This window comes from Callithrix jacchus, chromosome 3 (assembly GCF_049354715.1).
Source record: "Callithrix jacchus isolate 240 chromosome 3, calJac240_pri, whole genome shotgun sequence".
Classification (NCBI taxonomy): Eukaryota; Metazoa; Chordata; class Mammalia; order Primates; family Cebidae; genus Callithrix; species Callithrix jacchus.
Window position 1 is genome coordinate 153,617,952 of NC_133504.1, and position 26,355 is coordinate 153,644,306.

Consider the following 26,355-nt stretch of genomic DNA (forward strand, 5'->3'; position numbering starts at 1 on the left):
TGTGTGTACACGTGGGTATTTGGAGAATAGAGAGCTGGCTATGGAGGCTGAAGCAAGGTGGGAGATGATGTTGGAAAGGGACAATGGGGACAATTTGTCAAGAGCCCTTTATGCCATAGTAAGTAGGAAATAACCTCCATCCAGCCTTCTCTCTCCTTACTTTTCTCCTCAGCCCTGCAACCTCAGCCTCCCAGATTCAAGTGATCTTCCTGCCTCAGCCTTGCCTCAGCCCCCCTAGTAGCTGGGATTACAGGCACGTACCACCGTGCCCAGCTAATTTTTGGATTTTTAGTAGAGACGGGGTTTCACCAAGTTGGCCAGGCTGGTCTCAAACTTCTAACCTCAGGTGATCCACCCACCTCAGCATCCCAAAGTGCTGGGATTACAGGAGTGAGGCACCGCACCTGGCCTCTGTCCCTGCTTTACCTAGCCAATGCAGTTTCTCATGCATTTTTCTGAAGCTATTAGGTTATTGCATAAATTCACATGCATGTAAGTATGAATGCATGTAATGATTACACACACATTTTTATATACAAACAGCAGCATACTGCTTTGGTGCAATCTCTCCAGACTATGCAACATCCCTTATGCTCTCCCTGGCCTTTCCTGCATCAACAGCTTTAATCCTGCTGTCATGACCTTTCCTGCCTGGCTCTGCCTGGTGAACTTCTACCCATCCCAGAGCCCAGCTCAAATGCTGCCTCTTGCATGAGGCCTTCCAGAAGCTCCCAATAAGCAATATATTTCTCCCTTATCTGAGCTCACAGGTCATCTTTAAATGCTTTCAGTTTTTTTTTGGAATAGTGATTACATGCCTATCATAACATTTTAAACGTACAAAAGGGAAAAATATATCTCCCTGCTAGGCCTGTCCGCCAGTGCCCAGACCATTTTCCCAGAGGCAACCATCACACTAAGTTTCTCATGCATTTTTCCAAAGCTATTATATGAATTCACATTCATGTATGTATAAATGTATGTGTGTAATTATCTACTGACAATTTTTTTTTTTTTTGAGTCGGAGTTTCGCTGTTATTACCCAGACTGGAGTGCAATGGCACGATCTCGGCTCACCACGACCTCCGACTTCTGGGTTCAAGCAATTCTCCTGCCTCAGCCTCCCGAGTAGCTGGGACTACAGGTGCGCACCACCATGCCCAGCTAATTTTTGTATTTTTAGTAGAGACAACAAGTAGTTTCACCTTGTTGACCAGGATGGTCTCAATCTCTTGACTTCATGATCCACCCGCCTTGGCCTCCCAAAGTGCTGGGATTACAGGCTTGAGCCATCGCACCCAGACTTTTTTTCTTTTTTTGAGACAGAGTCTTGCTCTGTCACCCAGGCTGGAGTGCAGTGGCGCAATCTCGGCTCACTGCAACCTCTACCTCCTGGATTCAGGTGATTCTCCTGCCTCAGCCTCCCAAGTAGCTGGGACTACAGGCATGTGATGTGCCACCACACCCGGCTAATTTTGTATTTTTAGTAGAGATGGGGTTTCACCATGTTGGCCAGGCTGGTCTCAAACTCCTGACTTCAGGTAATCCACCGGCCTTGGCCTCCCAAAGTGCTGGGATTACAGGCATAAACCACCACACCCAGCCTCATACATACATTTTTGTATACAAACTACAGCATACTATACTTTACTCCATGATGCCTTTCTCACTTAATAATAGATGATAAATCTTTTACCTTATCAGTAGATTGAGTCACCTAACTCTTTCTAAATTCCTTTGGTACAAGACTAAACAATTCCTTCCATCATGGATAAATGTGAAAATATAAATATGATTTTAAGAGTCCATGTGGTGGTTGAGACTTTTTCTCACTATACTGTATATAGAGGCAGCTTGTGGTGATCAGAGCCCTGGACTGACGGTCAGGCTTGAATCCCAGCTCTGCCACTACTTATGTGACCTTGCTCATGCCATTTAGCCTCTCCAAACCTGTTTTCTTATCTGCAAAATGAGGCATTGAACTAGATGGGTTCTCAGGCCCTTCCGAGGCTGGTAGTTCATGTTTCTGTGAACCATCGATATCACATGCTGCCTTGAAAGCAGATTTGAATAGAGAAAAAGGTGAAGGAGCAGAGAGACTAAAGCTCCTGCCACCAGATGACCTTTCCCTGCTCCCAGGCTGTTGCTCATGCCTTCCTTGCCTTCCATAACCTTCCCTCTCCACCCCCAGCCTTGGCCCACTGAGCCTGGGCTCATCAGCCAAGCTAAGCACAAGGGGCCCCAGAAGGTGTCTGATTTCCAAGACTGGTCAGTAGCCCCTGTCTTATTGTTACACAAGGAAGAACAGAATTTGGATATGTTTTCCAGGGTACATGTTCTATCCCAGTTGAGAGTCCACTGCCCTCATTGTAGAGAGAATGTGCATATAATGAATGCCGTAGAAAGCTCTCAGAAGCTTGGAGAAACCACGAGCTCATCTGCAGACTCTCAGTAGCAGAACAACCGTGTGGCTAAGGAGGCTGAGAGATCCAGAGTGAGTGTCATTTGAGCTCCATGAAATCCTTCCATTCTCCAAGGCATCCCCGGGCTTTGCCGGACAAAAAAGCAGCCATGGGATACATCACTCATTTGCCTCCCAGATGTCCACACCAAGGACAGAAGGTATGGACCTTGCACAAAGTATTCCACAACCTTATTTTATTTTACTATTTTTGAGACGAAGTTTCTCTCTTGTTGCCCAGGCTGGAGTGCAATGGCATGATCTCGGCTCACTGCAACCTCCGCCTCCTGGGTTCAAGCGATTCTCCTGCCTGAGCCCCTTGAGTAGCTGGGATTATAGGCATGTGCCACCACACCCAGCTAAATTTTATATTTTTTTAGTGGAGACAGGGTTTCTCCATGTTGGTCAGGCTGGTCTCAAACTCCCTACCTCAGGTGATCTGCCCACCTCAGCCTCCCAAAGTCCTGGGACTGCCGGCGTGAGTCACTGCACCCGGCATCCACAACCTTAAAACAGTCAAATATCACGTACCACATGTCCATCAGAAGAGGTACTGGTATATGCCCTAAACTGGAAACGTGCTCACTGATCGCCTGCTCTCAGAAGGGTGATTTGTGACTCTCACCAGATTATCCGCAGCTCCAACATGGAGTTGGACATCCATCTTTGATGCCAACTCAAGTAGCACAAACAGCCATTATTGACATGTTTGACACCAGGAGGCAGAATCCCAACTCCGTTTCTAGCAGCAGGGACTTTCAGAAAACACACTCCTTGTGGAATTAATTTGCCACTTCTATTCATTTTTGCCTTAATTTGTCTCTACTTCTAAAATACAAGTCAAGCTGTCACACAAAGTAACTTTTATAAGGTGGGGGGAAGCCAATACACCTCTGTTATCATTGAATTCCTTACTATTGTAGACAAATATTTAATAATATGGGGAAAAGTATGTGACAACATTGCTATATGGATAAGAAGAAAAGCAAGTTCAAATTGGTATGTGCAACATGATCCTGATTTTTTAGTAAAAATAGAAGAAAAAACCAAGGACCTATGCCAAGATTTTAACAATGCTCATACTGGTGCAATTACAAATTTTCGTGCGTGCTTATCTATGTCTTCTGAGTTTCCTTCACAGACATATACCACTTCTGTAACAAACAAAAAAAAAAAGTAAAAATAAAATCTCATGATCTTTTGTAAAAGAAAATATAAGGTTGAACGAGGTGGCTCACGCCTGTTATCCCAGCACTTTGGAAGGCCAAAGAAGGAGGCACGAGATCAGGAGATCGAGACCATCCTGGCTAACACAGTGAAACACTGTCTCTACTAAAAATACAAAAAATTAGCCAGGCGTGGTGTCATGCCTCTAATCCCAGCTACTCAGGAGGCTGAGGCAGGAGAATTACTTGAACCTGGGAGGCGGAGGTTGCAGTGAGCTGGGATTGCACTACTGCACTTCAGCCTGGGTGACAGAGCCAGACTCCATCTCAAAAAAAAAGATAGAAAGAAAACATAAACACCTCCTGTCGTTTCTTCCTGGGAAGAGGTGACATTTGCTAGTATCGCTGATAGTCACTTTCAAGAAAATATGGCCCAGCAGGACTGGATCCTGGGTCAGGATTGACCCCAACTGATGAAATCACTTGCTTAAGTCCAAGACCCCGACGCTTCTGCCTCGTCCGACAGAAGAGCAAGTCTCAGTAGGCCTGTAAGTTGCTGTCTCACTCATTCTTGAACTCCACAGGGCAGGGACCTTTCAGACACCACGCAATTTGGTTTTTTAATTTGGAATATTCCAGTGATTTGGTTTGTGTCCAACCCATCCTGCTCAGCATGCTAGAAAGATTTCTAGGAGAACTAAGATCCTAGGCATATTGGTTTCTCGGGTCCCACTATAATGATTTATGGGAACTTCTTTCCTTTTGTCATTGAGACAAGAATTAGTCAAGTTGGTTGAAATCTGGAAGATCATCTTCTAATCCCATCCCCAAATTTCAGTCATCTCATAACCATATTTAAACTATTTTACTTGATATGTTTTAAAAATCAACTCTAAGTGAACTCACATGGCCTTTTCCTAATTAAATAGATGAAATCATAGATTTGATTGTCACTTATAATTTTTTTTCTGAAAACATTCAAATAAATATAGACCTATGAAAAACATTTTTTAAATGCTTGCCCTAAAAACATCTTGTTTCCCACCATCAGTACACACATTGTGCTTGGGGAAATATATATCCAATCCAACAATTCAATCCTCAAAGTTTTCAGAGAAAATGACATTTAGAGAAATAAACCTCTTGCCTAAAGACTCATATTTTTGTGAAAAGTCCTTATGCTTTTATTTTTTGTTTCCTCTTTTTTTTTTTTTTTTTGAGATGGAATCTCGCTCTGTTGCCAGGTTGGAGTGCAGTGGTGCAATCTCTGCTCACTGCAACCTTTGTCTCCTGGGTTCGAATGATTCATCTGCCTCAGCCTCCAGAGTAGCTGGGACTACAGGCATGCACTAATTTTTTTTTGTATTTTTAGTAGAGGCGGGGTTTCACTATGTTGGCCAGGCTGGTCTCAAACTGCTGGGCTCAAGCAATTCACCTGCCTTGGACTCCCGAAATGCTGGGATTACAGGCATGAGCCACTGCGCACGGCCTAAAAACTATTTTCTTAAAAGTATCAAAGAGCTGAAAAAAAAAAAAAAACAGGAACTGTCAGGCCAAAACCTAAGAATGAAAGAGAAGCCGGTGAGGTAAACGGCATTTGTCAGCTGAAAGAAATGGAGATGAACAAGCGGAAGACGAGCTGCCGTTCCGAGGGCCTCATGGAGCACGGATGAGAGAAGTCAAAGATCAGAGTCCACCCGGGGTGGAAAAATAATGGACCCCAACATGTATTTTATTTGTTTGCTTTTTGATACAGAGTCTTGCTCTGTCACCCAGGCTGGAGTGCGGTGGCATGATTTTGGTGCACTGCAACCTCCACTTCCCAGGTGCAAATGATTCTGGTACCTCAACCTCCCAAGTAGCTGGGATTACAGGCATGCACCACCACACTGGGCTAATTTTTGTATTTTTAGTAGAGATAGGGTTTCACCGTGTTGGGCAGGCTAGTCTTGAACTCTTGACATTGAGTGATCTGCCCGCCTGGCCTCTCAAAGTGCTGGGATTACAGGCATGAGCCACCATGTCCAGCCTCCCAATACATACATTTTAGCCAGAACCCCAAAGGTACACCGTCAGGGTAAGAGTGAGTCAGAAGTAATTCCACCCCCTTCCCTCTCCCAAGAAACTGGAGAGGGGCATTACCTTAGGCTCTGTTTAGAAAAGGAAGGAAAGGAGGGAGGGAGAGAGGGGTAGGAATAGACATACAGTGCTTGAAAGATTGGAGTCCACCCAGGTAACTGGCATAAGTTTTCAAAATCCTCTCTGAAGAACATTTTTATCTTAGGCCTTGGGGAACTCATACCAATCATTTTTCTAGGGCTGTGAAGAGCCTACAAAGACAGTCCTTTTGTTCTCCGAAGGTGTGTATTACTACCTAAAGCAAGAAGGACAAAAGGAGAAGAGAAATTGCTGCGGTGTTCATCATGGTCTCCTTCCCTCATTCTCAGGGCTTCTGCGCGGCACCCACTCCTGATGCTCTTGATGTCTCATCAGAGGAATCTCACTGGACACACGGTGTTGCAGTTTGAAAGAAAACGGGCAGTCTTACCAGGTAGTTTTTACCAAGATAATGAATTTGCCATGGTTCTTGGCCTCACCTCACACCCTCAGAAATCTGATTCCCTCAACTAACAAGGAAACATCTGACGTTCCAGAGTGAAACTCACTTTAACCAAGCTCACAAGACTTGCTTACATACCAGGATGCCAGTTCATTTGCTGACCATGACAAATGCTGCTCTCATGAGGACTAGAATACCATCAACACAGCCTGTGTACCGTTTCCCCGCGGGGAGAGCTATTGGAAAGACAAACTATGATACCAAGACAATACCAAGGCATTCCCTGATCAGCAGGGACTCAGACTGAAAGGAGGTAGCTGAATGACCCAAGAACAGGCTTTAGCCTAAGCCTCACCTTCTCCCCCATGGTCTTATCATGGGATCAAAACTGGGGAAGTTCAATAGCCAAGATTCTCTCTCCACTGACAATGCATGGATCGGCACTGCCAGAATATGATTCTCAAACATGCCTGTTTTCCATGGATGACTAACTCCCAACTTTCTGATTAGTACTTCTTCATAAAATCCAACTTCTCCAGAGGGCTCTAGTCCTCTTCATGTGCTAGGCTTCCCTGGGCTTGCCTTGGTAGCACCAAGCCTACCTGAAATTACTTTCAAGAGTCAATTGCAACAGAGGCTAAGATGGGAGGATCGCTTGAGGCCAGGAGTTCAAGACCAGCCTGGGCAATATAGTGAAACTCTGTCTCTAAAAAAGGAACAACATAGAAATACAAAAAAAAAAAAAAAAAAAAAAACCCACTCCAGGACAGAGCATTAGCTAACCTTCTGAAACCTCAAAGTGAATTGAAATGTACCGGAGAATAATCCCCAAACGCCATCCACCTTCTCTATCCCCCTTGCCACCTGTGCACGACGCCCATATCTTGTAACAGTGTCATGTACCATGCGTTCATCAGAAAGCTTCCTTCTGCCCTGCCATCCCCAAAGCGCCACCCATACCACCACCCACCGACCAAATAGCCAAGGAAGAGATTAAGAAACCTGCATTACATCAAGCAAGTCTTCACACTACTGTATGCTTCCTGCATTTAAGCTTTTAAAACGAAGGAACCAGGCCAGGCGCAGGGGCTCAAGCCTGTAATCCCAGCACTTTGGGAGGCAGAGGCAGGCAGATTATTTGAGCCCAGGAGTCTGAGAGCAGCCTGGCCAACAGGGTGAAACCCCCATCTCCACTAAATACACAAAAATTAGCTGGGTATGGTGGTGTGCACCTGTAGTCCCAGCTACTCGGGAGGCTGAGGTGGGAGAATCGCTTGAACCTGGAAGGCGGAGGTTGCAGTGAGTGGGGATCACGCCACAGCACTCCAGCCTGGGCCACAGAGCAAGACTCCATCTCAAAAAAAAAAAAAAGGAACTAGAAGAAGGAACATTACCATGGAGAGGCTCAGGAGCAGCGGTCTAGAGCAGCTGTCCTTGGATGACAGAGCTGAGTGCAATCGCTATCCCAGGTACCTTCTGGAATTTTCCCCCCCCACTTCTCACCACAGCGACTCTTTGGTAACTAGGTAACTATATCTGTTGTTGTTAGTTGTCTTAACCAGACCCTAACAAGGATTTTCTTAGAGAATTTTTGTTTTGTTTTGTATTAAGAAATCTTACTAAGTCTTAACTAAAGTTAAATTTGAAACCCTCCCAGTGAACTCTTCTGTGTGCCATTTCTCATGAGGCTTTACGAACCTAGCCCAAGGCATGTGTGTGTGTGTGTGTGTGTTTGAGAGAAAGAGAGAGAAATCAGGAACTAGAAGAGTGAGACCCACACCTGCCACTTTTCTAAAACAAGGTTCAACGTAGCTACCCGTGGGTAAACTACGTCCCTCTTTTTTGCACCATTGTTCACATGATACAGGGGGATTTGTTTCTCTATCACACAAGAAGCCTGTGGTCCCTTCTCCCTCCTTGAATGATATTCTCCTGGCTGAACTCCGGTGTCTTCCCAACCATGAGTCATCATTGCTATTTCTGCATAAATAGGGTGTTCTCAGCCTCTCACTTCTAAGAAGGACGATAGTTCAGAAAAGTCTGATAAGATGGTAAGATCCCCACAGCACACTATTAGAGACCCAGTTTAGGGGAACCCTCCCTGTAAGGAGACGGCAAAGGAAGCAGTTCCACAGTCTATCAGCAGTGGCTGCCATTCCCACTGATAAGGATCCCCTGCAAGGAAGTCTGAGCCTCGGGCTCTCAGCCAGTTAGCATGGCCAGCATCCAACAAGCCCCATCAGGAGCATCTTACCAGCCTACATGGAGTGAATGAAGGGTGATAAAAAGTCCTCTCCCTCCCAAATGTATCTTCCACCCTTGGAACAGCCCTTTCTCTTGAGGTTTGTTACTTTGTTGAAATGCAAATATTCTTGGAAGGTAAAGCCTTTTTTTTTTTTTTGTTAACCGTTAGCACATTTACACAAATGTGCATCCAGTCCCATTCTTTCCTCAAAGCTAGTTTTGATTGGAAGAGAAGGAAGTTTAAAAAAATCACCATGATCAGGAGCGATGGCTCACACCTGTAATCCCAGCACTTTGGGAGGACAAGGCGGATGGATCACAAGGTCAGGAGTTCAAGAGCAGCCTGGCCAAGATGCTGAAACCCCATCTCTACTAAAAATACAAAAATTAGCCAGGCATGGTGGCAGACACCTATAATCCCAGCTACTCAGGAGGCTGAGGCAGGGAACTGCTTGAACCTGAGAGGTGGAGGTTGCAGTGAGCCAAGACTGTGCCACTGCACTCCAGCCTGGGTAACAGAGCAAGACTCTATCTCCAAATCAACAAAAAATTAAATAAATAAATATCACCTACATACAAAAGCAAGGTGAGGATAGGAAGATATGTCTTACTGGGCACTAATCGTATTCTCTGGCCCATTCCAGCTAAGCTCAAGCCCGCATTGACTTCGCATAGCACTGGTAGCCCACCAGTTTTCCATGTCATCCGTGGATTATCTGAGGTGATATTAATCCAAACTCTCAACACTATCAATCATGTAATCATGCCTCACATATGTGGTGCAATCTGATGACAAGCTGGGGAATATTCTAGATTTTGCATAGAGGACGAAGTAAATTGAGGAACTCTAATCCATCCCAAGGTCAAGTGTCCAATGTATGGATGAAGATTGGCTGGGCTTGTAATACTGACCATAATGAAGATGTTAGGGAAGCAGTCGGCAGGTAATTCGCTTCATCTGCTATCCACCCTACAGTCCTGGGAAGTATCACTAGTCATAATTTACAAAGCAGTCGAGGCCCAGGGTAGTGAAGTCAGGGCAGTCTCCAGATTTAATCATCTACATCATTACTCCCATAAAACTGGGAGTTGTTTACAACGTTTTCCTGGGAAGCTGTATTTTTAAAGCATCGGGTGAGTCAGAAGCACAGTCTAGCTGGAGGAATACTGCTAGACAGCTCGGGGCAGCCTTCTCAGACAGCTTTTCATTTGACCGCCATAATTCAGGAAGGAATGATTATGACATTATAATTCCCATTTTACAACTGAAGCAGGTTAAGCACAGAAAAAAACAATCCGGTCAAAAAGTAAAACAAAACAAAACAAATCTCCTCTTTTTTTCCATTTTATTTCGTTTTCATCTCTTACAAACTAACGGAACTGTCAGAATAAATTACCTCATGAGCAATCATTGATGACTCCACTGTTTGCAAAAGCTCTTTTGGTCTTTGTACCATCCACATAAGAGCAATCAGACAGCTAGCTATGAACCCGGTGAAACTACCCCCAAGACATCAACTACGATGCTTACATGTCTTTCTGCATCACTTGATTTTGCCACTAAAAATTATCAACATTACACTTTGGGAGGCCAAGGCAGGTGGATCACTTTAGGCCAGGAGTCCAAGACCAACCCGGCCTGTCTCTACTAAAATTACAAAAAATTAGCCAGGTGTAGTGGTGCACATCTGTAATCCCAGCTACTTGTGTTGCTGAGGCAGGAGAATGGCTTGAGCCTGGGAGGTGGAGGTTGCAGTGAGCTGAGATTGCACCAATGAACTCTGGTCTGGGCGACAAAGCGAGAGGCTATCTCAAAAATAAATAAATAAATAAACAAAGTTTTAAAAAATAGAAATAAAATACATGTTAAATAAAATGTTGTTTGTTCCATTCAACCTAGAAAACGTATCTCTTGAGGGACTAGTGTGCTAATATACAAAGATAAACATCCGAAATAAGACACAGTTCCTACTTTTAAGATGTTTACGGTACAATGAGAGATGACCAACAATTACAACATAAAGTAAGCTGTTCATTAATTTAATGTCTGACTTGCTCCATGGCAGGCATTGTTCGTTTTTCACTCCATACCTGCGCCTCTCCTTGTCATCAGTAATAGATAATACACAGCTTCCGGCAATGGATCATGTCTGCCCTCACCCAGTATTTCTCAACTTTTTTTCCAACATTATCTCCTGAAGAGCATTTTCAGACGCCTTTTTCCTAATTGCCCCATCCATGAAATTTTAATACCATAGATAAATTTTATGTCTGCATATATGCTGTATGTTTAACTGTGCTTTATACATATAAAGAATAAGATACTTTTTCTGCCTTTTCCCTCCCACAAAAGCAATATCCTTCCTTTAAGGGATGATATCAACAGCAACCCCCCATCCACGTGCCACCCTAACCCTCACCCCATTCTCCACCATGTTCCGCACACCCACCCACCCTGCCTGTTAGGAATGCATGATCTAAGGGAATTGTTAATAACAAGTCTATTTCCTGCTTCCCACCATAATGGCAGCTGGGGCAGCCGTGTAACCCAGTTCTACCAATGACATGGAAGCTGACATCCATTTGGGAGGTCTCTGGGAAGATTCTTGTTTTTCTGGAAAATGAGACAGCCACTGCCAACTCAGCCTCCTTTCCACCCCAAACTTCCCATGTGTCTTCAATGGAGTATGTGGCTAGAAGCAGCAGCAGTCATCTTGCAGCCATGACAAAAGACAACAGAATGGCAGCCGGTCTCATTGAGCCACTGGCCGAGGGCCAGAAACACAGACCTCTGAACTTCCTGTTGTGTGGAGAAATTAATCCTGGTCGCTTTAAGCCCTGTTGGTAGGTATTGTATAACTTGCAATTATATAGTTGTTATACAAAGCATTATTAATTGATCAGCTGTCTGCCTCACAAGCAATAGCTGTCCTCTTATGATCATTAGTTATTGTTAAACCAAGCCAGAAAGAAGTACAAACACACAAAAAAAATGCAATCAGGAATGTTACACAAAAAAATAAATGCAATCAGGAATATTACACAAATCAGACACGAGATTTCACTCATGTTTAAGAGTTAAAGTCTGTTTTCTATCTTACCTCATTTATTAAAAAAAGAGTTAAAGTGTTTTTCACTAAACCAATCAACTTTTCAAAGAGTTGTATGATATTCCAACTAATATTTGGCATTTGGAATGAACAAACTTTTAGCTCTTTGGTATTACTGTGTAGGAAAATGGCCATGAAAGGATGCAAGGTAATTTTCCTACTTTACACAAAATTAACATATTTATGACTTACCTAGGAGATATGTTTTTCAAAATATTTGAAAGTCAGTTCTTTTCTAATTGAATATTTAATATGCATAAGAAAAATGTGTTTCTTAAGGACCTCTTGACTGAGCACCATGGCTCAGGCTTATAATCCCAGCACTTTGGGAGGCCGAGGTGGGTGAATTTGCTTGAGGAGTTCAAGACCAGTCTAGGCAACATGGTGAAACTCCATCTCTACAAAAAAATACAAGACTTAACTGGGCACGGTGATGTGTGTTTGTAGTTCCAGCTATTCAGGAGGCTGAGGTGGGAGAATCACCTGAGCCCAGGAGATGGAGGTTACAGTGAGCCATGATCATGCCACTTGCTCTCTAGTCTGGGCAACAGAGTGAGATCCTGTCTCACTAAAAGACAAAAGAAAAAAAGACTCCCTTTGGAAACCTTTTTATAGGTTAAAATGTATAAATAATCACCTGTATTCATTACTTGAATTTTTATATTTTGCTTAAATTGTGAAACTAGCTAGCTAATTATTTCATATTTTAAAAACAGAAACCACTCACAAACTTATTTGATAAATCCAACATCACTCATTAAAAGTGGTTTTCTATGCTTATCAAGGTTCAAGACCCAAGAAACTCAAAATCCCTCTAAATCTAAAGAGCATCTAAATTTTATTAGATAGAATTTAATTATAGACTTAGGGCTTTCAAAGCATTAGATTTCTTTTAAAGTGTCCAAAAAAAGTCTTATGTACGAATCATTTTAACTAATTTCATTATTAACCTCATACCAAAAACTGATATTCTTTTAATAAAGATTATTTTCCTTTTTAATATAAAAACAATATATGCTAGTTATAGAAAAGGCAGGAAAAATGAAAAACATTTTTAAATCACGTAATCTTATTACACACTAGACAATTTCTAATATTTCTTTACCTTAATATTCTGAATTCATGCATAAGAATACATATATAGGCCTTTTTACATTATAAATGCAAATATATATGTATTTTTGAGACAGGGTCTCATTTTGTCACCTTTGTCACCTCATACATTTTTGTCGAGCATTTTAGGTTGTTTCTCAGTTTCTCTATTTCTAGTAGACACCATTGTGTTGAGAAGCCTTGCTTTTACAATAAAACACCTTGCACTGTTTTCTGAGGAATATTTCTTAAAAGTGGTCAAAGACTATGAACAATTTATAGCTGATCGTTCATGTTGCTGCCCAATAACTCACAGTTTTTCTGAAAAGAAGTCTTTCTAAAGTCTCCTAAAACAATTCAAAATAATACTTTAGAACAGAACATATTAAGTGGAGAGACGAAGGGATTATTTGGCTCGTTTCCCTGACTGGCTGACGATATTGTTTATAAATTGTACTTTGGCCAATATTTTGTAGGAGAAGAAAAAACTTGATTATAATTTTTAAGTTTCTAAGCAAACCTTAAAGACTACAAAGGCAACTGAACTTGTTATTTATTCTGCATTTCACCTCGGTTACTAGTTTGTTAATGAAATGGTTATTAAGAGTTGTTACGCACTCCCAAAATTGGCAAGGGAAACAAATGTAGTTATAATTAGTAGATAAAATAATGAGCTACATGCCTGCTGAGACATAAAACCAATCACAACCAAATTTATAAAGGAAGGAGCACTAACACTTAAATTCCAAATAGCTCGAGTGAATATAGGGGAATAAAAAGAGTATGACCATTTCAGTCCTCCAAAGAAAAAACAAGTAACTCCGCGGAAGCTTGAGGATAATATAACTTCACAAGGTTGGTTGGTCACAGCTCCAAAAAAAAGTAGGTATAAACTTAGGCTGAAAACACTGGTGATTCTATTTTTCTTGAACACAATTGTATCATGTAGTTTTATTTTTATTTTATTTTTTCTTGAGACCAAGTTTCACTCTGTTGCCCAGGCTGGAGTGCAGTGGCATGATCTCAGCTCACTTCAACCTCCGCTTCCTGGGTTCAAGCCATTCTCGTGCCTCAACCTCCCAAGTAGCTGGGACTACAGGCAAGAACAACCACACCCGGCTAATTTTTGTATTTTCAATAGAGACTGGGTTTCACCATGTTGGCCAGGCTGGTCTCCAACTCCTGACCTCAGGTGATCCACCCGCCTCAGCCTCCCAAATTGCTGGTATTAGAGGCTTGAGCCACCGTGCCCATCTACCATCTAGTTTTTAAACAGAAACCACAAGCACCTAGCCCACGCTGGAAGAGAAACTTTAATATTTTCTTCCATATATGTGTGCGATGGGTCTTTACTGGGTGACATATTAAGCGGGTAGCACTTGGGGAAATCTGAAACTATTAGTTTGGGGTTTGAACTTTTGATCCAAGTTTTATACATAGAACCCTCCTGCTGCATCCTGAAAACTATTCATGTGTTTTCATAGCTCTAGAATGTAATAGAAACACTGCCACAATTTACATTTCAATTGCTTTTCCTGAAATGTGCAGGATGAAAAAAAGATAGCTATAGGACTCGGAAAAAATACCCATAGTTGCCTTTCGTTAATTCAAATGATCCTTTAAGTTATTAGCTGTATTTCTATTCTATTAAAAAGCAATGTTTAAGCCTCTTTCTATAGATTTTTGCATATCTTGGAAGGAAAACACTGGGATGATGGCAATTTTAATACATAAAAACTTAAAGACTTACAAATAAGATCTATACAAGTATATTTAACTTAAAAGGCATATGCCATATTTACCACAACCAATATCCATTACTGTTATATTTTTTAAGTTGATAGTATTACAGCTATTTCTCTGATATTGCCAGATGTTCTGTGTATAGGCATATAGTGACAGTATTGTTTTGGCACATATAGGAAATTGTGGTATTGTCAGTATGTAAGGGTTTTCTGGCTGTTCCCCTCCTATTTCCTGTATGTGCCTCCAACCCTCTCCTACTTCCTTATCACATGAAGAAGAAGACAGAGAAAGACTATTATTGATATAAATTTCAGCAAGTTACTGCCCAAAGAGTGAAGCTTTAGTAAAATCACGTTTTATCAAGAAAAAGTATACCAAAGGGGACTTTTAGACCCCTTAAAGGTTTTTGTAGTTGATCTTACATCATTTAAATTTGACTCTACATATATTGGGTTTCTTTTCCTTGTTAGAAGGAATCATCACGGGCATTCTTATGCTTCTCAATCCCAGTTGAGATCATTTTCAGCTCCCAACTGAACAAAGACCGGTAGAATGTTTTGTTTTGTTTTGTTTGTGGCAACTGAGAAAAAAAATGCAAGAAAGGGAGAAAAGCGTTCATAGTAAGGGTTGTATATTAGAGGTTCTCAAGAAGGCAACAGCTGGACCTGGAGGGAAGACAAATGAAAAGTAGTGGTCCTACCTGAAAGAAAGAAAAAGCGTTAAGGAAGAGATATGTGCCAGCCCGTTCTCTGCATGGGCAACTAGGCTGCTAGACATAATGACCTGGCAGGGGAAAAACATCTCCAGGAGGTGAGAGGAGTAGGGACTTTGCTACCAGCTTTTGATGTACATGGAATATTTGTGTTTTGAGGGCTGTGACTGGGGTTGTATGATACATTAAAATGGATATTGAAACTTGCAGGAAACCTAGTCATGAATGTGCAATAATTAAAATGGTTATAAAATGTAAGACACACTGATTACAGGAATGTATTTGTTATAGGTTTTCCCTTTCTACCTCAAAGACAGATTTCCAATTTTATGCTGTCCCATACCAAGAAAACCTTGACTCACAATGTGTTTAGTCAATTTCACATCCTTTTCATCTGGAGGGATGAAGGTGGAGTAGTTTCTCTTTCTCATCCTGTGTCAATCCACTGTATGACCATGACATGAGAATGTGGGCTCATCTTACCACTTTCTGCAGGGTTAGCTAATTTAAATAGATGGGTTTGGGGTAAGTCTCCATACCCTGCCTGACACCACAGTCTGGCAAGATAGGAAATTAACAAAGGCAGCTGAAAACACCAGTTCCCCAAATTGCAGGTCAGATACCCACTAATAGAAGATGACAGACTGGGCTTCAGTGATCGAAAGGCTACACAGGAAAAGAATTATCTTCAGAGTCATCAAAGCCCAATTAGATGTTCAGCTTCAGATAGGAAAACTACATCTTACACTCAGAAGTGAGCACGTTACCCACCGGCTAATGCTAATAATGTCTTTTGCCCCTAAAAGCAGCCGAGCTGGGTAGCCAGTACTTTGCTTAGGGGCATCAGCTGACCCCACACCACTCACTATGCTCTAGCGTTGACCAGATCACGATTTACAACCTGCTTGCATTTCTTTTTCTTTTTCTTTGAAACTGAGTCTCACTCTGTTGCCCAGACCGGAGTGCAGTGACGCCATCTCGGCTCACTGCAACCTCCGTCTCTTCGATTCAAGTGATTCTCCTGCCTCAGCCTCCGGAGTAGCTGGGATTACAGGCATATGTGCCACCATGCCCAGCTGATTTTTGTATTTTTAGTAGAGACGGGGTTTCGGCATGTTGACCAGGCTAATCTTGAACTCAGGTGATCTGCCCATCTCAGCCTCCCAAAGTGCTGGGATTACAGGCTTGAGCCATCATGCCCAGCCCTGCCTGCATTTCTTGTGCCACTCAAGGCATCACAAGCTGATAAGTAAGACATTAAAGTGGCATCTTGAGAGACTGCTTTCCCAAATGGGAACCGACCCTGGCTTCAGGTGCGGGAATTCAGAACTGAGGATTTAGAGCATTAATCATATATTATCTGAAGGAAACCATCTCTAGACCCACATGCTCCTCATTTTAAGGATCTGATGCTGTAAAGCTACACATGTATCCGCCATCTTATCCTCGTTTCAGCCATCAACCAGAGAATCAGCATTTCTGTCTTTAGGGGCTTAATCTGATGTAAGTAATAACCAGAACTTCCTCAGCAACCTAACTTCCTTAGCTCCCTCGGCTAAGGCCAGAGCTCCTCACATGAGGCCTCTGGATTCCTGAGAGTCCATGAATGGGTTTTAGAGAGTCCTTATATCCCCTAAGACTGTGCGGCAAATGTTCATGTCCCTGTATGAGAAAGTCTTTGGCTCTCATTAGATTGTCAAATGAATCTGTGACCAAAAAATGTGATTAGAAAACATTGCTCCAAAGCATAAGCCAATCAGTCCATGAAAAATCCTGTTGCATGGGGAATAGAAGAGTCAGCGAGTGCTTGTAGAAGGAGGTCTGACTTTAGGCATTAGACCCTTGCACATCCAACAGAGCCTGTGAGTTGCACCTCCAATGTTAGGATGGGTTGTTAACTTATCCTTGATTTACCACGTCGTGTCTCAAGAGATTAGAAGCCCTGATGATGGAGAATGTGCTGAAAGTAAAAGAATCCTCCCCACTGTGAGAAGAGCACAAGGCATTGAAGGCTATTTGAAAGCTGTTACCATCACTAAAATTCCAAAGCCAGGTGAAGCCGAAAATCTCAAACTTGGCTTCTGCTACTGCGATGTCGTGTTCATTTTGTGATATAATGTTGTTAAGACATAAGTCTAATTGTTATTACTATTTTGAGTGCTGAGTTCTAAATGCAAAATACATTTCACCAAAAAATATACTTTCCTTTCTTCTTTAACATAATGTTATCATACAGTAAGGTCCAGAGTGTTTTCTGTACATAGCACTCCCATAGTCTACTACGAGTTTAATAAACACCTCCCAATGTCTGAAATGAAATGTTTATGGGTCCCAGACTCTCCCCATGACCATTTTTCTCTGTGCTTGTAGTTCTCCTAGTCACGGCTACTTTCAATTGGTTCAAATGCCGGACAAAGTTGTTTAACTGTGGAAGAGAATTTTGTGCCACAAACTATATTCCTTTAAGGAATATCACAAGTACAGCTTCCTGGTTTTTCCTGTTTGTTTCTATAACAAATAAATAACTTGTCCCTCTTGGCTTTCTTTGTTTTCACTCCCCTTTTACATTGTAAGTCCTTCAATTCTGAGCCTTCAGGTAACAGCTTCACCCACAACACACACACAAACACACTCACACACACACTCACAGATACACCTTTCCTGGACAAAACTAAACTGTTGCCTTTATTCCACTAGTGTTTCTCAAAGTGTAGTCTGCAGACCATTCACACTGGAGTCTTCCTAGGGTGGGAGGATTTGTTAAAGGTGTATATTCCTGCCAGCCTCCAGGACCAACCGCATCCAAATGCATGGAGATGGATCATGGATGCTAAACTGGTGAACTCATCCCCTACTCATCCAGGTGATTCTTAAACACACTAAAATTTGAGAATCGTTGCTTTAGAAACATCGTTTCCTCTCTGGTTTCAGCCCCTATTTTTTTGGAGGGGTCAAAATGGAGCAATTTTCTTATCCATCTTGTTCACCTCTGACATCGGCTTCTCCTTGTCTTTTTCTAAGAAACCTTCTCTCCCCTCTCTCTGGCCTTTGATGGCAGCTTTTCTCTGGACTATTTCTCAGTCCTTGCAGTCTACTTTAGCAAGTCCTCAGACACAGCTACTTACTTCTTCCTCCTCCTGAAGCTGCTCTAAAGAAACCCCCTTAACACCCACAGCCCACACTGCCTTGCTCCAAGCTCCCTTTACAAAACCCTGCCCAGGGATTCACAGTAATATCTATAGATTAAAGGTAAGCCCCATGTCGTTCACAAAACTCATAGCCTCCCTCTTACATATTAAAACTGCTCAAGATCACTTACTAACAGGTGTTCTCTGAATTTCTTAAATGCGCATACACCACAAGTACAATAAATGAAATAAAAACAAATTCTATTATTTCACCATTCGAACACACCAAATGCTGTCATTTTTTTATGGCTTACATTTAATTCTTATTCATAACGAAGTCAGAATGTAATTAAAATTTTTAATCCTGCTTTTCTAAGCTAATATCATATCAAATATATTTTCATAACCATCATAACTATGATTTTTAATGACTTTAAAACATACTATGGGCTCCACACAGTGATATGCCTCTAATCCTAGCACTTTGGGAGGCCAAGGCAGGAGAATCACTTGAGCCCAGGAGATGGAGACCAGCCAGACAACAAAGCGAGACCCCTTTCTGTACAAAAAGTTTAAAAGTTAGCCAATTGTGATGGCACACGCCTGTGGGCCCAGCTACTTGAGAGGCTAAGGCAGGAGGCTCAAATGAGCGCAGGAAGTCAGAGCTGCAGTGAGCTGTGATGACACCACTACACTTTAGCCTCGGTGACAAAACAAGACCCTGTCTTTAAAAAAAAAAAAAATCTTACGGAGTTAATGATGCCAGAACCCATATTGCTTAGTGTTTAGGTTATTTTCAGATTTTGCTGCTATAAATTATAATACAGTGACTATGTTCATGCATGTTATTTCTTTCTTCTTTGACTATTTGTTCAGAATAAATTTCCAGGGGTGAAATGAATGGATCAAAGTGCATGAACACTCTAATGGCTCTTGGTACATATTGTCAAATTGCCGTATTTGTATTTTACACAGTTCCTCAGGAGCATGCTAGTAAATGTTTAACAACAAGCTTGCCCACCCCCCAAAAAAGGTGGGAAGCCTGATTGATTGTGTTCCCTGATTTTCACAGTGTAAATACTTCTACACTGTGAAAATACATAGCTAATTTCGAGCCACCAACATGGCATTGCTGAATGCAAAATTAAAAAGAGATGCTCAAATAGCACATTTTGATACAGCATTTCCATCATACGGATAAAGAGAAGTCAATAGCTTTACTAGCTTGGAAAGTTTCTGAAAATATTACAATCAGCACGTGCCAGCAAGCCTGCTCCAGAACACCACTGTAAATATCTCCCTTGATGTTTTCCAAGAGTGTATCTTTTTTTTTTTCCATTGGAATCATTGAAAATTCACCCTGTGCCCATCTGTGTGACAAACAATGAACATCCTTTTAGGTCAGCAGATGATGCAAGTAATGAATAAAACCTAATGCAAAAAGAAAGGGACAGAGTAGGACATCTAACTCCTGTCTGGGTTGAAGAATTCTGTCGACCACCCTCAAGCATTCATTTTACGGTGCTTTTTTCCATGAGATCATCACGTATACAGACTATTCTGTCATTTATTTACCCTAACAAGGCACTGAATGGATGACTGTGTGTAGTTGTCACAGCAAATGTGATGAGAACCGTATCCTCTATTTCTTAACCACTCTCTTCCTTGGTTTTCTTTTCTACGAAATGGGGAAGAAGTCACTGCTGACTTCACTTTTACCAGAAACTGAGTGCAGAGATAAGAAAGGTTCAACTCACGCTCTAAGAAGCGCTTGAACATTCCATAATGCTCTGGAAATTTCTTCCAAAATCAATTCATTAGTATTCTGTTTTTCCAGGAAAGAATGTGATGTGGCCCTTTCTCCCTTGAAAGGAACTTTCCTTCTTTGGGCTCCCCAGGAGTATACAACACTTCAGTTTTTGTTTTTGTTTTTGTTTGAGATGGAGTTTCACTCTTGTTGCCCAGCCTGGAGTACAGTGGCACAATCCTGGCTCACTGCAACCTTCGCTTCCCTGGTTCAAGCAACTCTCCTGCCTCAGTCTCCTGAGTAGCTGGGATTACAGGCATGTGCCACCATATCCAGCTAATTTTTGTAGTTTTAGTAGCGATGGAATTTCACCATGTTGGTCAGGCTGGTCTTGAACTCCTGACCTTGTAATCTGTCCACCTCAACCTCCCAAAGTGCTGGGATTACAGGCCTGAGTCACCGGGCCCGGCCAACACTTTAGTTTTTAAATTAGTGGCAGCCCATGCTTGCATGTTAAAATGTAGGCATGACTGAGCTAAACAGCCTCACACCCTTGACCCAGTCACCCCACTCCCAAGAACTCATCCCAAGGAATACATTCAAAACAAAGGAAAACATTTTCTGTGTGAAGATGTTAATCACAACAGAGAGTAGATCAACTTGCCTCATTTCAGCCCTTATTCAACTTATGGTTTTAGGGTCCCTGGTAGGAGAGCTCTGGATTCTTGGTTCCTAAATCTCTACCTGTAAAACGACCACTTTCCAAGTTGTCTTAGGGCTTGTATTTTTTAATCACACAGATTCCTGGACCTCATGCCAGGGCTGGGGTACAAGACATGGAATTTCAATTATTTAAAAGCTCCCCAAGTGGTGTTGATGTCCAGCCGGCTTTAGGAAACACTATACACTGAAATACCAGACACATGACCACCGTCTCCGAACAATTGTCCACATCCAGGGAACAGTATGACAACTTCTTGAACAAGTCGTCAAAAGGTTGTTCAGGACCTTCAAGCAGTTGCTAGAGTCAAACAGCTAAAGAGCCACGGAGGAGCTGTAGGTTTCTGGTGCCCTCCAACCCCCCGGGTCATCCTCTCCATCTCTGTCACCTTCCTTGCTCTCATTGCCCGCCCCAGCCCCACACACTGTCAAGCTGCCTCCCAGCCTCCACCTGCACACCCAACCCTGACTTGTGCCCATCCCTTTACATACACGAAGCTCCAGAGTCTCCTCCCTTAGGACACTAGTGAGACTCTAGAGGAAAACTCTCACCGTCTGACTCAAGTCATCTGCACGCATAATTGAGAACGCACTGCACAATTAACACGCCAGGTGGATGTGCATTTTTTTAAAGGAGACTTTTAATCCAAAAAAATATTTCTAACCTAGAGAGTGGAATGGGGAAGCAGGATGCTTTTTAATCTTGGCTTTCACCCAGATCCAAGCATCCCAAACCCAAGTAAGCACTCATTGCCACAATGATCCCCACTCCTAAGCAGAAATGGATTTTTAGCTGTGCTTTGCTAGCACTAAAATTAACACATCGTAGGTAAAATTAATTGAAACTTGGCAAGGAAGAAAGGTCATGCTCTCTACCTCTAATGAAAAGCACCTCTAGAATTCCACCCCAAGCATTCAGAGAGCAACATCAGCCAACAAGGCCCACAAGTAATGCGGCAGATACTCAGAGGAACTCTCTTAAAAGCTAGAGAAACTGTTACAGAAAGGCTCGAAATAGCAGTTTCCAAGCTTGTTTTCCTTTTTTCACATGAATTATCACTAGAAAAACACCCAACTCCTGTGTCTTGTCCATATTTGGTGCTCAAAGAACGTGAATTCCCAGTCTCCACCTGTCACCCTTACTTTTCCTGGAAAGGAAGGTTGGGATTAGGACAGTCAGCTTGCAGCTTTCTTGCTCCCAAGCCAGATATCATAACATCTTCATTTGCGTTAATAGCCAAGTCCTTAATAAGAATCATAAGAGTTGCATCTATTGAGAGATTTTTTTAAATCAGGCACTAGGCTACATCCTTTATATATTTTTATCTTATTTGATCTCTACAACAATCCTCGGAGGTAGGTATTTTCAATTATTATTACTGTTATTAGAGCTATTTTGTGAAATTTTAAAAAAAATCTGAACACTGAAGAAGTAACTTGTCTGAGGTTCCCACAGCCCAGAAACGATAAAATGATAGAATGGGGATTCAAAGCAAAATGGTCTGGCTCCAAAGTTGGGTTGTCATTCACCCACCACGCTGCATGTTTGTTATTCTATGAGTTCAGATATTATATGGTCCAGAAAAAAAAAGTGTCTGAAACATTATGATCTACTGACTCCCTAAAGAAACGTCCAGAAAAAGAACAGAAGCATACCCACGCCATCGCATTTAGAAATTGGAAGAAAGTACCACATATTTCATGGAATTTGGGGACTGGCTTTTGAGGAACAGAGACTTGCTTATCACTCATCAACCAACTCATCCTCCTAAGAGGAAGGCCACTTTAATTCCCGGATGATCGAAGGGTCTCCTTAAAATGTAGAAAGCAGAGGTGGAGGCCTTACCAGTACTCGGAGCCACACGAACCTTTCTCTGCATGAACGATGTCCTAAGGGAAGACTGTAGAGGGTGAGTGGAGGCCCACAGACAGGCATATGGATGCAGAAAGCAGCCCCAAATGGGAAGAGGCCAAGCTCCCTCCCACGTGGAAATCTGCTAGTGCGGTGAGCCGAGGAGACGCAGCCAAAAGGCAAGAGACCAGTGACTAACGAACGGGTCACTTTTCCCCTGTGCCTGCAAGGTCCTCCCTTTTGTGTCCACACCCTAAGTGTCTAATCTGATTTCCTGCACTGTGTAAAATAAACTGTCTTCTCCTCTCCAGCGTCTCTTCAACTGGCCTAGTCATCTCCATATCAGTGTCACCTTTGTGCCTTTATCCACAAAGTCCTCCCAGTCTGAAATCACCTTCCCCTTCTCTGTCTAACACTTTGCATCCTTCCAATGCCCAGATCTTCCCAACTCCAGTTTGCCCCCGGACCCCCTCCCTGAAGTTTATTTAGCTCTTCAAGCCTGTGCTGCCCGCTCATCACTGAATTCTCATGTTGCCTTGCTTCCTAAATTTTACTTTTTTTTTTTTTTTTCTTTTTTTTGAGATGGAGTTTGGCTCTTATTACCCAGGCTGGAGTGCAATGGCGCCATCTTGGCTCACCGCAACCTCCGCCTCCTGGGTTCAAGCAATTCTCCTGCCTCAGCCTCCCGAGTAGCTGGGACTACAGGCGAGCGCACCATGCCCGGCTAATTTTTTTGTATTTTTAGTAGAGACGGGGTTTCACCATGTTGACCAGGATGGTCTCGATTTCTTGACCTCGTGATCCACCTACCTCGGCCTCCCAAAGTGCTGGGATTATAGGTGTGAGCCACCGTGCCCGGCCCTTAAATTTTACTTCTTTTCCCAAATACTAGCTTATAAGGTCCTTCGAAGTAGAGATTTTTAAGATAGTTCTCTTATATCCTCCACAGCAGCAGCTAAGAACCAATAAGGGATCACCAACTGCTTGCTGCCTGCTTGAATACTGTGGCAGCAACTTTGGTTTAGTAAAGCCCCTGAAACCGGTGATTTCCCGATCTTTGTTTAGTTACAACTCAGGCTACCGATTGGTATCTCATAGCACATCTCCAAATCAAACCACCTTGGAAAAAAATTAATTCAATTTAAAAATACATGTTATACATCATATAGCACTTTCAGGAAATGGACATGGGCATTGGCAATAGGTGACAAACACAGGCTACGAATTCCAGATTGAAATCTACACCATTTAGATTTAGGTTCTGTTTCTTTTCTGAACTAGATAACTTTAAAATTCATATTTGCATTAGTTAGAGACTCTTTAGATTTACTTCATCAAACCTTGGGTAATATTTAAACTACCCATACAGTTGAGCTCAATCACAGTCGCAAGCATATTTATTCTCTAGGAGAATATCTGGAAAATCAAAAAGCCAACTACTGTAACTTTTAATGTTTCAAAAACTGTACGCATCTAGTTAGGGCGCTGGCGAGGGTTGGTGAATATCAAAGCAACCCCCGCCCCATCCCCCATTATTGGTTCTACACCTTACGCCAGGTGGAACAGAGTCATTTCAGTGTTTAACCCAGAGTAAAAGCTAAATAAACTTAGAAGAATTTCTTCTGACACCAAAGAAATACTTTTAGAGAAGCAAAACCCTTACCTGTTGCAGAATGCCGAAGAAATTTCTTGACAGTAAAATGACTGACTCCGGAAATCAAATTTGTTCAGCAAAAGGAGGTGAAAACAAAAGCCAGAGCAAGCCTTTTCACTGCGGCTGATTTCCTCCCAGGATCAACCTTTCCCTCCTTCCCAAGAATATTAACTGACTCACACTAGAAGAACCGAAAATGTAAGAGCTGGGCTGGCAGGGAGTCCACCCCAAGATGGTTGGGTTTAACGTGCATGAGGCAGCAGGAGCAATCCGAATGTGACAAGAGATTAGCAAGTTCCTGTGCATAAGTCAATTTCCTGTAGCTGGCTTTTCCGCAGAGGGGGTTTCATTTGTGTGGGTTTAGGGGGGTGTGTGCACGTGCATTTCTCTCCATGAGAATATGAAACTTCCCCAGATCAGAGGCAGAATAAGGCCTTTGCTGCGAGTTTAATTTATCCCCCACCTCACCCCGAGACCGTATTTCTCTCCCCCTTAGCCCCATTTTCCTCCAGCAAATCCCTACATAAAACTGAAGAAAGGAAGACTGAAAGTCCAAATGATTCCTCATGGAAGTAAAATTACAAAAAAAAAAAAAAAAGAGGCCATGCCACTGACCAGTCTTGGTTCATTTGAGCTTAGGAAACAGCACCTTAGACCTTTCCCCACATCAGCTTGGGGAAAACAGGTGGGTTGTCTGCTTTCCTTTGCTTCATTAAAGACTATCAAATAATAACCTAGAAAGAACAGATGCAGCCTTAGTGAGAGTTCACGCAGCCCCCACCATGTGTTCACCCCTGTATGGACTGGCACCTGGGCTTGGGAGGTACCTGATGAGTTGTTTTTTCAGACTCCTCAGAGTTTCATTATTTGCCTAAAAACACAAGTTTACTTGCTTTGTCCTTATGGGCAATCCAGGTGTAGAGACCATCTGCAACTAGTTAGGTTATGGCTAAATGCCTGACCCAACAAATTGAACTTTCATGATGTGGTCGCCACCCCTTGTGCCCCAAATCCCTGAATAATTGTAGATGCTACTGCTCACAATGATACCTTGGTCAAAATGTCTGCCAGCCGTAAGGATAAAGTCAACTCCATACAAGTGAACACACATTTACAGAGACTCTGCTACGTGCAAGTTACGGTGCTCAGTGCTGGGGTTGGGGTGGGGACACACACAGACTCAGGGTCCTGCCATGTGCCTGATGCTGTGCAGGGAAGAAAAGCACAAAGACGAAGGGAGACATATTCCCTGTCCTCACAGGACCCAAATCCCAGGGGAGTTAGGAGGGAAACGTGCAGAAAGTATTCAAATAAACGCAATCAGGCTGGGCGTGCTGGCTCACGCCTGTAATCCCAGCACTTTTGGGAGGCTGAGGCGGGTAGATCACCTGAGGTTGGGAGTTCGAGACCAACCTGACCAACATGGAGAAACCCAGTCTCTACTAAAAATACAAATTAGCTGGGCATGGTGGCATGGGGTGACAGCTACTGAAGAGGCTGAGGCAGGAGAATCACTTGAACCTGGGAGGCGGAGGTTGTGAGGTTGCAGTGAGCTGAGATCGAGCCGTTACACTCCACCCTGGGCAACAAGAGCAAAACTCCATTTCAAAAAAAAAATGCAATCATTCAAATGCTGGGAACTATTACAAACAAACCAGAGAAGAAGCGGAGCGAGACGGCAGGATGATAACTTCATCCGAGAAGGGGTCAGGGAGGGCCTCTTTGAGAAGCTGACTTTTAAGCCGAGACTTAAAGCCTTGTCTCTCAGACCTGGCTGGAAATTAGAATCATCTAAGAAACTAAAAAAATACCCGACAGAAAAGACAAACAGCGCATGTTATCATTTATATGTGTGAGCTAAAATATTTGAACTCGTGGAGATAGAGTGGAAAATAGGTTAGAGACTGGGAAGGGTGAGTGGGGGGTAGGAAGGAAGATAATGAAGTGGGTTAAAGGGTAAAAACACACAGTAAGATAGCAGGAATAAATTCAATCTTTGACAGTGGAGGAGGATGACTATACTTTTAAAGGTTGCCTGGGCAACATAGCAAAACCCTGTCTCTACTAAAAATGAAAAGTATTAGCGGGGCGTGCTAGCGCATACCTGTAGTCCCAGCTACTCAGGAGGCTGAGGTGGGAGGATCACACTTGAGCCCAGGAGTT

At 42.6% G+C, this 26,355-nt stretch overlaps 2 protein-coding genes across 2 annotated transcripts in view; both read right to left on the reverse strand.

The window, feature by feature from the left end:
* RHOH (ras homolog family member H) overlaps positions 1–24,473 on the reverse strand; it is a 50,095-nt gene extending 25,622 nt beyond the window's left edge. The window contains exon 1 of the mRNA XM_035293845.3: positions 24,202–24,473. The gene's annotated coding sequence lies outside the window, so the exon portion shown is untranslated. The remainder of the gene's footprint in view (positions 1–24,201) is intronic.
* N4BP2 (NEDD4 binding protein 2) overlaps positions 1–26,355 on the reverse strand; it is a 186,562-nt gene that overhangs the window by 22,877 nt on the left and 137,330 nt on the right. The gene's annotated exons all lie outside the window — the stretch shown is intronic.